The sequence below is a fragment of the Cavia porcellus genome, unplaced genomic scaffold (assembly GCF_034190915.1).
Source record: "Cavia porcellus strain 051 isolate PalLab524CR breed Dunkin Hartley unplaced genomic scaffold, mCavPor4.1 scaffold_13, whole genome shotgun sequence".
Classification (NCBI taxonomy): Eukaryota; Metazoa; Chordata; class Mammalia; order Rodentia; family Caviidae; genus Cavia; species Cavia porcellus.
In genome coordinates, this window is record NW_026947496.1 from 45,715,854 (window position 1) to 45,727,174 (window position 11,321).

General features: G+C 55.6%; 2 long non-coding RNA genes across 2 annotated transcripts; both read left to right on the forward strand.

The window, feature by feature from the left end:
* The first annotated feature begins 52 nt into the window (after positions 1–52).
* Positions 53–3,115, forward strand: LOC134478551 (uncharacterized). Its single transcript, XR_010051259.1, has 3 exons — positions 53–211; positions 696–1,569; positions 2,183–3,115. It is a non-coding gene; the product is annotated as an uncharacterized LOC134478551 (long non-coding RNA).
* A 328-nt stretch (positions 3,116–3,443) lies between these two features.
* LOC134478550 (uncharacterized) lies at positions 3,444–4,898 on the forward strand. The gene is made up of 2 exons (XR_010051258.1): positions 3,444–4,069; positions 4,181–4,898. It is a non-coding gene; the product is annotated as an uncharacterized LOC134478550 (long non-coding RNA).
* Positions 4,899–11,321: the final 6,423 nt, after the last annotated feature.

An 11,321-nucleotide genomic window follows, 5' to 3' on the forward strand; every position in this document is an offset into this window, starting at 1 on the left:
TTGGAGAGTACAGGGAATCTCTAAGGAATAGTTTCACAAAAAGAAGAGGAAGGGGAAACAAATCTAAAAACTAGGACCAAATTGAAAAAATATATATATATATATGGGGAGTGAGATGCTGGAATTCTGCGAGTAGGGTTCCTCTCTGCACCAGGGCTCCTCAGCGCCCAGAGTCACCTGCAAGGAAAGAAGGAGAGATCTGAACAAGTTGGTAAGCACTTGAGCACCTGAGTTTTGGTGGTGACCACCGCCCCTGGATCCGCCCGCCAGCGCACGGGGACAGGAACACGCACAAGCGCGCGAGGACACCGCCAGAGGGACAGCTGGCCTTCCGAGGACATCCCAGGACGGATCCAATGGTTATAACTGGGAGAACAAGTCCCTCCCTCGGGGACCCCAGTCTCCCGATCTTCCTTCCAGCCACTAGAAACCGTCCCAAAAAAGGCAGACCTGCGTTTTAATTTAAAAAAAAAAAAAGTCCTCCCGAGTTGAGGGAGAGGAGGGTTGAATCAAACTTAAAAAAAAAAAAAAAAGTCACAGTACTAACCTGGGTAGCCAGGAGCGGAGAGGAGGAGGAGGAGGAGGCGTGTGACCTGCTCGGTCAGATTGCGTAGTTCGCTCTGTCTCGCGCTCTCTCCGTCTCTCTCTCTTTTCCTCTCTCTCTCCCTCTCTCAGTATTTTTTTTTTTTTTACAGGGAATGCATTCTTTCTGAAAGTATCAGGACGGCGCCAGGCAGCTCAGTGTTCACAGACAGCTGTGGCGCGACGCAACTTAAGGAGGTTCTAGTGTCATCCGCGCCGAGGGGGAGGAGCCTGGCGCTGGCGAGGAGGGGACAGGATCCCCGGCACAAGGAAACAGCAACCCAAACCCGCTCCAGGACTTCACCCCCACCCCACCGCCCCTCCTCCCGCCCCGCCACTGACCGGAAAGGGGCGCCGCGGAGGGCGGCCGCGGGCGGAGGGGCGGCGGGCAGGGTGGGCGAGGCCGGCTGGGGCGAAGGGCGGAGGGGCGCGCACGAGGGAATTCGCGCTCTGGCCCTTTAAATGTGGCCTCGGCTCCTGCCGATTCATTCTAGCTAGGGAGACAATTCCATCCCGTTGAAACTGTCCTGCCCCATTCATAAAGTTAATTTCCACCAGGCAGACTTTTCCTTTTTAGATTTTTAAATGGACAGACGTTTATTATTATTACTATTAGTCAATCTGAGGAATTTGGGAGAGTTTATCAACTGGGGGTTATGTGCATGTTAAAGTAATCAGAAAAAAAAAATAAATGTTTCATGCTCAGGTTAAGTTCGGCACCCCTCCCCCGGCCCTGGCCCAGTTTCTTAAAATGTTGAGGAATCAGGAATCTTTTTTTGTTGTTGTCGTCACTCTTTTTCCCTTCGGCTTTTAGTTTTCACAAGTCTCTACTGTGAAAATGTCTCAGCTGTTGCAGCTGTCCTTTGCAGCCCTAATAATATTTGTAATCGATGTGTGCTTTCAACTTGAGTGACAATAGTGATGGATGACAGCGGGGAGGGGAGATGGAGCCTCGCTCGAGCCTGCGCCAAAATACGACCCAAGTAGGTAGGTGAAACTCCAGTTACCAAACTTTACCCTTCGCCCTGCCTGGTTCCCCCCCTTCCTCCGGCTCCTGGCGTTTCTCCCCTGGCCTAGGAAGCTGGTCCCCTCCACCGACCTTCACCCTAGGCTCCCGGGTGGGACGCGGCGGGGACCCCTGCAGGAATCCAGGTCTCGCGGACAGGGTCTGCCCAGTGCGCAGCCCCGGGCGAAGGGAGCGCGGCTCCGGGACGCCCAAGGGAGGGCGGGGCTGAGTGGGGCGGGGCCAAGGGAGAACCAATCATCGGGCGGGGCTGTGACCAGGCCTCGATGGGTCCGCCCCGCGGGCTGCAACCTCTGCGGCCGCGTTCGGTCTTTTGAGCCACTGCATCCCCTAGCGGCGCTGAGGCTCCTGCAACCAGCAGCCCAAAAGTGCGGCCTGTGCTGCCGGGTCAGGCGGGAAAAGAAGACTAGGTCTAGCGCAGGGCAGTACTTGCGAGGAGCGGATGTGGGTTCTCCTTGACGCTTTCCTATTTGACTGGTCTGAGAACTAGAGTTGGAAGATCATTTGAAAGACGTTATTTCCTCTCTTTTACTCCTCTACTCATAAAATTCCTCACGAATTCTCTATACTGTACAGGAGAAGCCATCCCTCGTCAGTTCTGAAGGAGTCCTCAAACGATGAAGAGAAAACATCAGTAGTCAGCTTCAGCTGTGTGCGTGGAAAAGGCCCTTTTTTAAAAACGCAGTCCTTATAGAAAGACTGGGAGATGTGTTTGGCAGAATGGGTCCCTCTAGTCTTGGATTTGGCCCTTCTTTTTAAAAATCTGATGCTTTTTTGAAATTAAAGTTGATTTTCTACATATAAAACAGGAAAAAAAATCCCTAAATTTAAAAATAAATTCTTCCACCCGCGTTGCTCGTGCACCTAGTCGGTCTCCGGAAAGGGCTCCCGGTAAAGGAGCATCGATTTTCCTTTCACTCTTTGACCACGCATCTCTCCTGGGCCAAACTGCCAGCCTCTCCTCCAGCTCACGGCGCTCTCAAAACGTTTTAATTATTCAGCTGCTGTCTAACATTCTCCGGAAACTAGTCCACAAACAAGGAGAGACAAGGAAAGAAGGCCAGGGATGAAGATTAAGGATGGAAATTGTAAGAAAAAATGAGAAATGCTTCTTCGTGCGTGACCTTCAGGTTGTGGCTACCAACCACCCTGACCCTAGTTCGCAGCTCCCCAGAAATTCTAAGCGTTGAGTTGAGTGTTGGTTCTGGGAACATGGACTGAGAAGCCCAGAAAGGGCAAAAAGGAGCCATCTTCCAAACCAACAACAACAAAAAATAGACTCCAGGATTTGAAAATGTTAACTTCTGAATCTAAGAATGATGTTAAAAGGCAAAAAGAAAATGTTGGTGAGAGGTGGTCTTCAGCTGAAAGGGTGCCTATGTGGTACCTTGGTGGCGGCAGGAGCAGGGATTATTCGTTTTAACTCAGTCACCTCCAAGTAGGACCGCAGTGGAGTGGAAAAGGCACACTCGCACCCCTCCCTAGAAAAATAAAAGGTCTTGAAAGCTCCTCGGACTGGGTGGTTTGGGGCAGGCGGAGAGGGGTGGGGGGCCTGAGACTGGAGGCCCAGGGTAACGGAGCCAGCCTGTAGGGGGTATTTAACATGTAATTCCCAGCCGGTCCGCCCCTCTTCCCGGACTGACAGTGGGTAATTGGGAAAGAGGACGTTGCTCTTTTGATGGCCCGCGCCGGCCAGTCTCGCCGACGCCACACTGGGTTTGACGTCACGGGCCCAGCCCCAGAGTCAGGAACACAGAGCGGGGGGAGGGCAAGAAGGGGAGGGGGAGGCCCGGGAGGGTGGGCTGAGGTCGGCCCCCGGACCCACGGGGAAGGAAGGGGGAAGGGAGCGCGGCCGGAGCGGCTGCGGCGCGTGGCCTGAGGCGGAGAGCCGGGCGGGCGGCTGGGGTCTGGGCCCGGCCCGGCGCCGGCCTGACCCGCCTCGCTAGCAAATGCAGGCCGGGCTTCCTCCTCCTCCTCGGCGGGCGGCGGGGGAGGGGAGGGGACTCCGGGTCGGGGCAGGAGGGAAAGGTGGTCCTGATTCTCCCGTGGCCAGAGCCCACAAAACTATCCTGACCTCCCGCGGAGACGCCTCTGCGCCCTCCCGCAGACCTGCTGCGCCCCTTCTCAGGCACCCGGGCCTCTGCAGGGTCCAGAGAGACGCCCCCTCCCTGGGAGCAGCGGGAAGAGCTCCGGGGGACAGAGGAGGCCACCGAGAAGGATGCTGCCGCCGTCGCCCTAACAGTAGAGCACGGGCTCGGGTATCGCACGAGGCCTCCCCTTTCTAGGTAAGGGGCTGGCCAGGGCCCTGAACGCCTGGGACCTCCACCCCGGAGTCAAGCGAGGTGCAGCCACCGCCCTCCGAAGAGCGGGCTCTGGTGCGGAGTGTGGGACAACTGGCGACACTTTGGCCTATCTGAAACCCCAGGCCTCAAGGCGGCTGCTTTAGGCTTCAAGTTGAGCGGGGTATGTGTGCCCTCTTGGGGAAAGGGTAAGAAATGGAGGCTTAACTTCCCCTCCTCGATTAGGGCAAGCTGGCACCCACTCACACACCCCCAAACACATGCCCCTGTGCAGGTCCCTCCCACCTGCCCTCCCCGAGGCACGGAGACCCTATCCGGTGGAAGTGGGGAACCCCTAGTCCCCGCAGAAACGGAGTCCCTGGCGCAAGGAGGTGGAGCGGGTTCCGCAGCCTCAGCCCTGGCGTCGTGGACTCAGCGGAAACCCACGCGGCCAGCAACACCCACCCGAACCTGGCGACTGGCGCGACCAGGCGAGCTCCGCGGGGCCGCGGTGCGGGAAGAGGCTGCCTTGGGGCGCGAACGCAGCCCGCCGAGGGTAACCAGGAACGCGGAGCCTCGGGGTTGAAGTCCTAAAGTTACTAATCTGGCTCAGGGGTAGAGAGCGTGCCTCAGACCGCCCGGGGCGGTCATTTGAGCGTGTTTACTTAAGGACTTTGCAAGCCGAGCGCGCGCGAAATAGTCGGATTTCCAGCGAGGCAGCAAATATTTGCAGGCGGGAGAAAGAAGCGGAGCCGGACCGCGCCGCCGCGTCCCTCCCCCTGGAGCCGCGGCGCCGGCCTGGGCGGACCCAGCCGTGCTGTTAAGGACTGAAATGAAGCCGGGAACCTGCGGGGCTGGGGGGCGGGGAGGGCTCCGAGCAGCTCCAAAGGGCAGCAAAGGGGAGCAAGGCCCGCGGCCCTGGCGAGCCTGGGCTGGGGGAGAAGTCCCTTCCCATTCCAGCTCGATCAATCTTCCTTGGCTGCGATCGGTCAATAAAAATGGTGTGAAACGGTCGTGGTAGCAGAGCGTCTGGGGAGGAAATGGAGGCCAGAGGTGTCGAGGCCGGCGCCGGAGCCCCTTGCCAGCCGGGCGCGCGCCCCCGCGGTCTGCAAGCCTCAGACCCGGCCCAGATTCTCGTGGGCTACCGAGCGCAGCAGGGCTAGGCCTTTAATTGGGTGTCTCCATTTTTACAGTGCCCATTGTTAGGGCAATTAGCTGGAGACAATAAGCACCAAGAAGCGTTTAATTCGATACCGTGCGCCTGCTGCAGTCTCCGCCAGGCGCTTAGAAAGACTGATACCAGCTTCCCTGGAGAACTGGAGAGAAGCCCGTTTCTTTCCTTGCGCTTTTTGTTTTAGGTGTGAGAGTTAAAAGGAGGGCGACTGGAACGAGAGCAACGTGAGCCAGGCTACGGCAAGAAACCTGTTCCGGCCTCCAAAAGCTCTGCCAGATGCCCCTAAAATCGTGGTGCCTTCTAGCAGCGCGCCCCTGTTAGAGGGAGAAAAAACCGGAGAACCGCGGCATAGAAACCAGTTTCCTTTCTCCTTATCCCAGAATCCCTCCTCGACCACCCAGACCAAGTCCGAATTTCATTCCCAATAGGGAAAGAGGTGCAAAAGAGAGACCCTAGTTTATTGCACGTACACACCTCCCTCTCCTCCGGAGTCCCACTACCCCCTCCTTTCCTCGGCCCCGGGATTAGGTTACCGTGGCCGGGCAAGGATTTTTACTGGTTACGGGAATAGCACAGGTAAAGCTGTATAAACAGCTCTCCGGCTGCCGGGCGGGAGGGTTACGCCGGGGACACGGCCCTAGGCGCCACCAGCGGGCCAGGCTGCGCAGACGGAACCGCGGGGGAGCCCTCTCCGGCGCAGCGACCCGACCTGCACAGATTAAACCATATTATATATCCCTGCAGCTCCCACCCGTGCCCTCCTTCTCTTTCCCGCGTGAACTGAAATGCAGAGAGCGAAATCGCAGCGTGATGAGAATCCTAGTGATGGCTGAGGACTCCGGCTCAGCAAGATTGATCCTTTTTAAATAAAACACAGCAAGCAAGGACTTTGGGGAAATGGAAGGCGGGGGGGGGGGGGGGGAGGTGTCCAAAACTCACTGTCAACGGGAGGATGCTGGAGGTGGACGCGTCCAAGAGGGGAACCCGTAGGAACTCGGAGGAAAGGAGCTATATACGTATGCGCAATTCTCCTGCCGTCTCCCACGCGCAACAGCTCGGGCCTGGGGTCTTCCGTCCGTGTGGAATGAGCCACCACTTTCGCAGTGAAATGTAGTTTGATTTACCCCTTTTTCTTTGTTATTTGCTTATTCATCTGTCACCGTTTAAAACTCGGAAGGAAACCCGCCCAGGCCAGGAGGAGCGGAGAGCTATGTGGAGTCAAAGAGAGAAGAGATGCGCTGGAAGATTACCCCTTCGCACTCCGCCCCCAGCCGCAGCCGCAGCGGGGGTCCCCAGCTTCGAGGGATGCTGGCCCTCCCACCTCCCCTACCGCCTTTTCCCCCTGGTTGAGAAAACCCCTGATCATAGCGAGATAAAAAATTAGGTAGGTAGGGGTATAGCAGAATGGGGGAGATGGACCCAGAGAAGACAGGGGATTTCTGCTTTAGGGTTTAACAATGCTCACGTGAAAGGGCGGGGGTGGGGGGGGAAGGGCGGGGTTGGGTAGGAAAGAGCTCCCCTGGAGAGTGGATTGAAAAGAATTCAAGTCACCCTGCAGGAAGGCTGCACCTCCCTGCCCTCCTTCCCTCTCGGCCTTGTAGGTTTGGGGAACAGGTGGAAGCCTGAGAAGAAGAGGAAGGGATGGAGGTGTCCTAGTGGCACCTGTCTCCCGAGCCGTGGGATGCTGAGCCTTCCCTCATCCAGGCGGCCGCACCTCTCCAAGTAGTCAGGACTCGCTCTTCTAGACCTGGCCTCTCCTGCAGGCCTGTCAGGCCGAACCGCGGGAGCACCTTGGGCTGTGGACCTGGCGCCCAGGTCCTAGCATTTTTCGGGTGAAAGGAGGTGCCCGTGGACCTGAGGCCGCCTCTCCACACACCTCCTGCCAGCTTCCGAGGCTGTAGCACACTACTTCATGATTACCCATCTTCAAGGCCTCTAGCGCTCGCCTTAGCCTCTAGCTTTAGCCGCTCTCACTTGGCATCTCAGACAGAAAAGGTGGGCTCTGTCTTGGGGGTATCTTTGCTTTTACTCTTCTAGATCAGCCAGAGGAATGTGATTGTTGCTACCGTAGGAATCTGGAGTCTGGTGGGGGGTGTTCGCAGCAGGGGTCGGGGAGATGTGAGGAGGGCAATGCTGTGCAGATCCTGGAAAGAGGACAGGTGGGCTTTCCTAAGCAAGAATCTTGCCAGTCTCTAAGCACGCTGCAGGACGCACAACAAAATCCGCCAGTGTGCGCGGCTCCGAGGTGCAAAGCGGAAGCGTTCGCGCATTCCCTTCGCTTGGCCATCCAGCCGGCGGGGCAGTCCTCTGGCTGCTGCTTCTCCGGCCAGGGAGAAGCATCTCCATCGCCTGCCACCTCCTGGATCTCTAGTGATTTGTTACATAAAATAAAACACCAAGAAGAAGCATCTGCCTCTGTTTCGCTAGCGCTTGCAGACCCTCCGCCGTGAACATCCCGGGGACTTAGTCAGGGCGGCTTGGCAACCTTTTCCTTTTCCTATCTGACTATTGCACCCAGCCAAGAACACCTGCAAGTCAAATGGGCCCAGTAGCCAAGCAGAATGGACCCCTGGCTCCCCACCCCACATTTGCTAAACCTCTCTCTCCTTATTCCAGTCATTTAAAAAGACGCTGAAAAGTATTTGGTCTGCACACAGAATGTCCAGGAGAGAAACAGACGTGTATGTGTAAAATGGCTCAGACACCAAGAATGAGACATTACCTTGGCCCAGCCTAGAAACCGTTAAAATAACCTAGTACTAGAGAACAGAGACTGTCTTCCACTTGGACCCACAAATGTAATCAGGATCCCCAACTCTCTGCCACTTTTTATAGTTTCAGGAGACAAACCGTCAGGGGGGTGCTCAGGCTTTCCCGGGTACTCTGTGTGGTTCCTGGCATCCCAACAGAAGAACTCTGCCATGAGTGCAGGGCTCCTCTCCCACACCTTCAGTGCACCCCTGCCTGACCCCTACTCCACAGATCTTCTGCAAGAAGGCAGAGTGAAAAAAGAGGCAGAAGAACAAGATGAGGAGGAGGAAGAAGAGGAAGAGAACAGAATAAAAGGAGAAATACAGATCTCCCAGCATTCAGTATTTTAGTGGGGATACAGCAGCCACAGCACCACTATCCTGGTGCTGGCACAGGTAGCTTGGATAGAAAGGAAGGTGGGCTGACGACCTAAGCCACTAACTGTACCCTCCAAGCCCAGCTGCCTTCTTGGGCCAGAAACCTCAGGCCTCATGATACAACTGGCTTGAACCTGGAAGCTGAGCTCTCCGCTTTATCCCTGTCAGTCAGTAATCACAGCCCTCACGAACTGGCACCCACTTGGGGCTTGGTCTGTCTGAACTGACACCACATCTGGACCCAAGTTCAAACTAGCAGAAAACAGTTCTATTCTTCCAGTGGCACGCCATTTAAGGGTAAGCATCCCCCTCTCAAAGAGCAATTTGGGTGGCACACATCTCATTTACAGACACCTGAATGGACTCAACCTCCCCGGCTGGGACTCCTGGCCTGCAGCCCGGCATCAGAGATCAACACATGAGCAAGAAGGACCAGAAAAATGCTTCTGTGTTATTTGTTCCTTCAGATTCTTCCTCTCCCATCTGCAACCCCAGAGTCCTGGTGAATGTGGGATGTGTAGGGAGGAGAGAAGGACCAGAAAATATGGGAAGCAAATCCAGAGGGAAAAAATGCTGCAAATAGATTCACTTCCACCCCTGCTTTAGACAGAATCACCCACACCAGTTTCCTCAGGCATGTGGTCGTGACTAAGAGGAAGAAGTGTATACGAGCAACGTTTCACATTACCACTCTATAGGAGGAACTACCTCCACACCAGGTTTGGAGTCCAGTGTCCTTAAAGTCCAAATGTTGTTCCCACTGTCCCTTCAGCTCTTCACAGCCCTGGCCACCTTCTGTGGTTTTCTCACCCACCTCTGGTGCTTCTGGAAGTAAAGATGCCTCCTCCAAACCACCACATGCCCAAGGGGCCAGATGCCTATACATCTGCGTTCCAACTTTATCTTACAGTGTACATTTGTTGCTTTAATTATATACAGGGACAATGAGGCTAAACACACACTCCTATGCAAGGAAAATAAACATGAAATTGACACTTGAGCACTGAACCCACCTCCAGGAGAAGGCTCCTGGGCACATGGGTTATTTTCGCCAAGCCTATGCCCTCCCTGCTTTGGGAAATGTGTGTTCAGCCCCTCCCAAGCGTTCCCACCGGCTGTATCCTATCTGCCCAGTTTGTCTTTGCTTTCTCGGTTCTACTAGTCTTTCCCCCAAACAAGGACATCCACACACTCAAACACCACACTCACCCAAGGTCACTGCAGAAAGCCAAACGTTTCCAGTGACCGGAAAGCACAATAAGGACTGGTCTAGTTCACTTTCTTCCAGAAGCAGCCTTCCCTTTGGAGCAAGACCTCCTCCTAATTCTCTCCACGTGCAGCAGGGAGAAGGCGTGCAGAGTGAGAGAGGGAAGAGATGTGTATTCACTGACCTGGGCAGCTCGGTCCTGAGGGCCAGCTGTTTTTTATTTTTACCCCCACTTGCCGCAGAGATCTGAAGGCAAAAATGACAGGCGGAGCTCTCCCAGTGGCCGCCGCCGCGTCCTCGCTGCTGGAAGGCTCACCGCATCTCAGGCGGGCTTCCAGCGAGATGCAAAACCTGGGTGCTGCGCATCCTTCCCCGGAGCCCCCTCCCCTCCGCCTTCCCCCGCTCACTGTGGAGAGCGGAGCTCTTCCGGGTTGCGACGGGGAAAGGGAGGGAGGAAAGAAGAAAGAGGGAGGGAGGGATGGATTTCACCCCCCCCCCCTGCAAACAAGCAAGCCACACATCAGGGGTGTGTGAAACTGAGAGAGTGCTGGGGGGGGGGCAAGAAAGTCTGCCTGAAATGTGACCTGTCCCTGGCGCCAACCAAACCAGTCCACTGTCTTCTGGCACCATTGGAATTAACACTATAAATGTCATCAGTGTTCAGCAGGGTGTTTGCCGTAGGTATGAACACATTTTCAGCACTTTCTCCCCATTTTTGGAATAGGTGGGAACCCAGGGGGAACACCTTGGAGTACAATCCCTGACAATTGCTGGCAGAGGCAGCAAACATCGCCTGTTCCGCCCCTCAGGGCTTTCTCGCTTGCGCTGTCCTGTTTATGGGGACGTTTCCAGAATGTGTGGACTCTACCTACCTTCATCTTTCTGCAGCTGAAGCTGGCTGAAAAGTTAGAGGCGGGATGGCTCTAAACAGGGCTTGACTGCTACCTGCTGCTCTTTCCTCGCTAAAAGTGGGGGTAGGGGTGTCCATGGCCACACAGGTTAGACAGAGGTGGGGAGGTCCCTAGGGTCCCAATGCTTTTGAAAACAATTCTAGGGGAAAAGCTCCTTTCACAGAGAGCAAGATAAGGGCATAGGACTCAAAAGCATCCAGCGATGACATAGCTTTGGTTACCTAGGACTGGGTACAGTGCGGCTGTTCCTCTCTTCATCGCCTCACCCCACCCCTTACCATCCCTACCCCAGTGGCAGAGATCAAAATCATCATGGAGAGAATCTGTCCTGAATAAATTTCGGCGAGAGTAAAATGAAACTCCATAAACATTGGGGTAGAAAGGTCAGGGTCCATTTGTTTTGACAGGTAGAGTTTTCTCTGTGCAGTATTTATATAATGAAAATATAGAAACTGACTTTTAAAATAAATCAATCTTTGGGGAGAAATAAAACAAAATTTGTTCATGACTGGGCCAGGAAGTCAAGAATTTTCAGGTGCTCCAACCGGTTGGGTAGGAAGGAGCTGCCCAGTACTGCAGGACAAGCTTTGGGGGACGGCAGCTCCCTGGGGGCAGACCGGGCCATTGGTCCTCCGGCTGGAGGGGTGGGGTGCGAGGGAGGTAGGTAGGGGCTGAAGCCTGGAAACCGGGGGAGAGTCAGGGAGCGCAGAGGTAAAGCTGCTGCAGGATGGTGGGGCCCCGCAGGGAGTACTGGGCAGTGCCTGCAGTGGAGAGTGGACAGGAGCCTTTCCCCAGGGGCCTTCTCGCCCCTCGGATTGGGGCCGCAGCCTGCTTGTAGCCCCATAAGCCCGAAACACTCCGCTCAGCAGCGCCAGCGGGTCTGCCAACCGCTTTGCGCCGTCTGCGCATTCTCTTGGCCACTGGGGAAGCCTGTCATTTAGCATCCTGGCCGGGGGACAGAAGTGGGTCTGCCTGCCCTTTAGGAAGCCCCCAGCCCACGCGTGGTTCCGATCGCA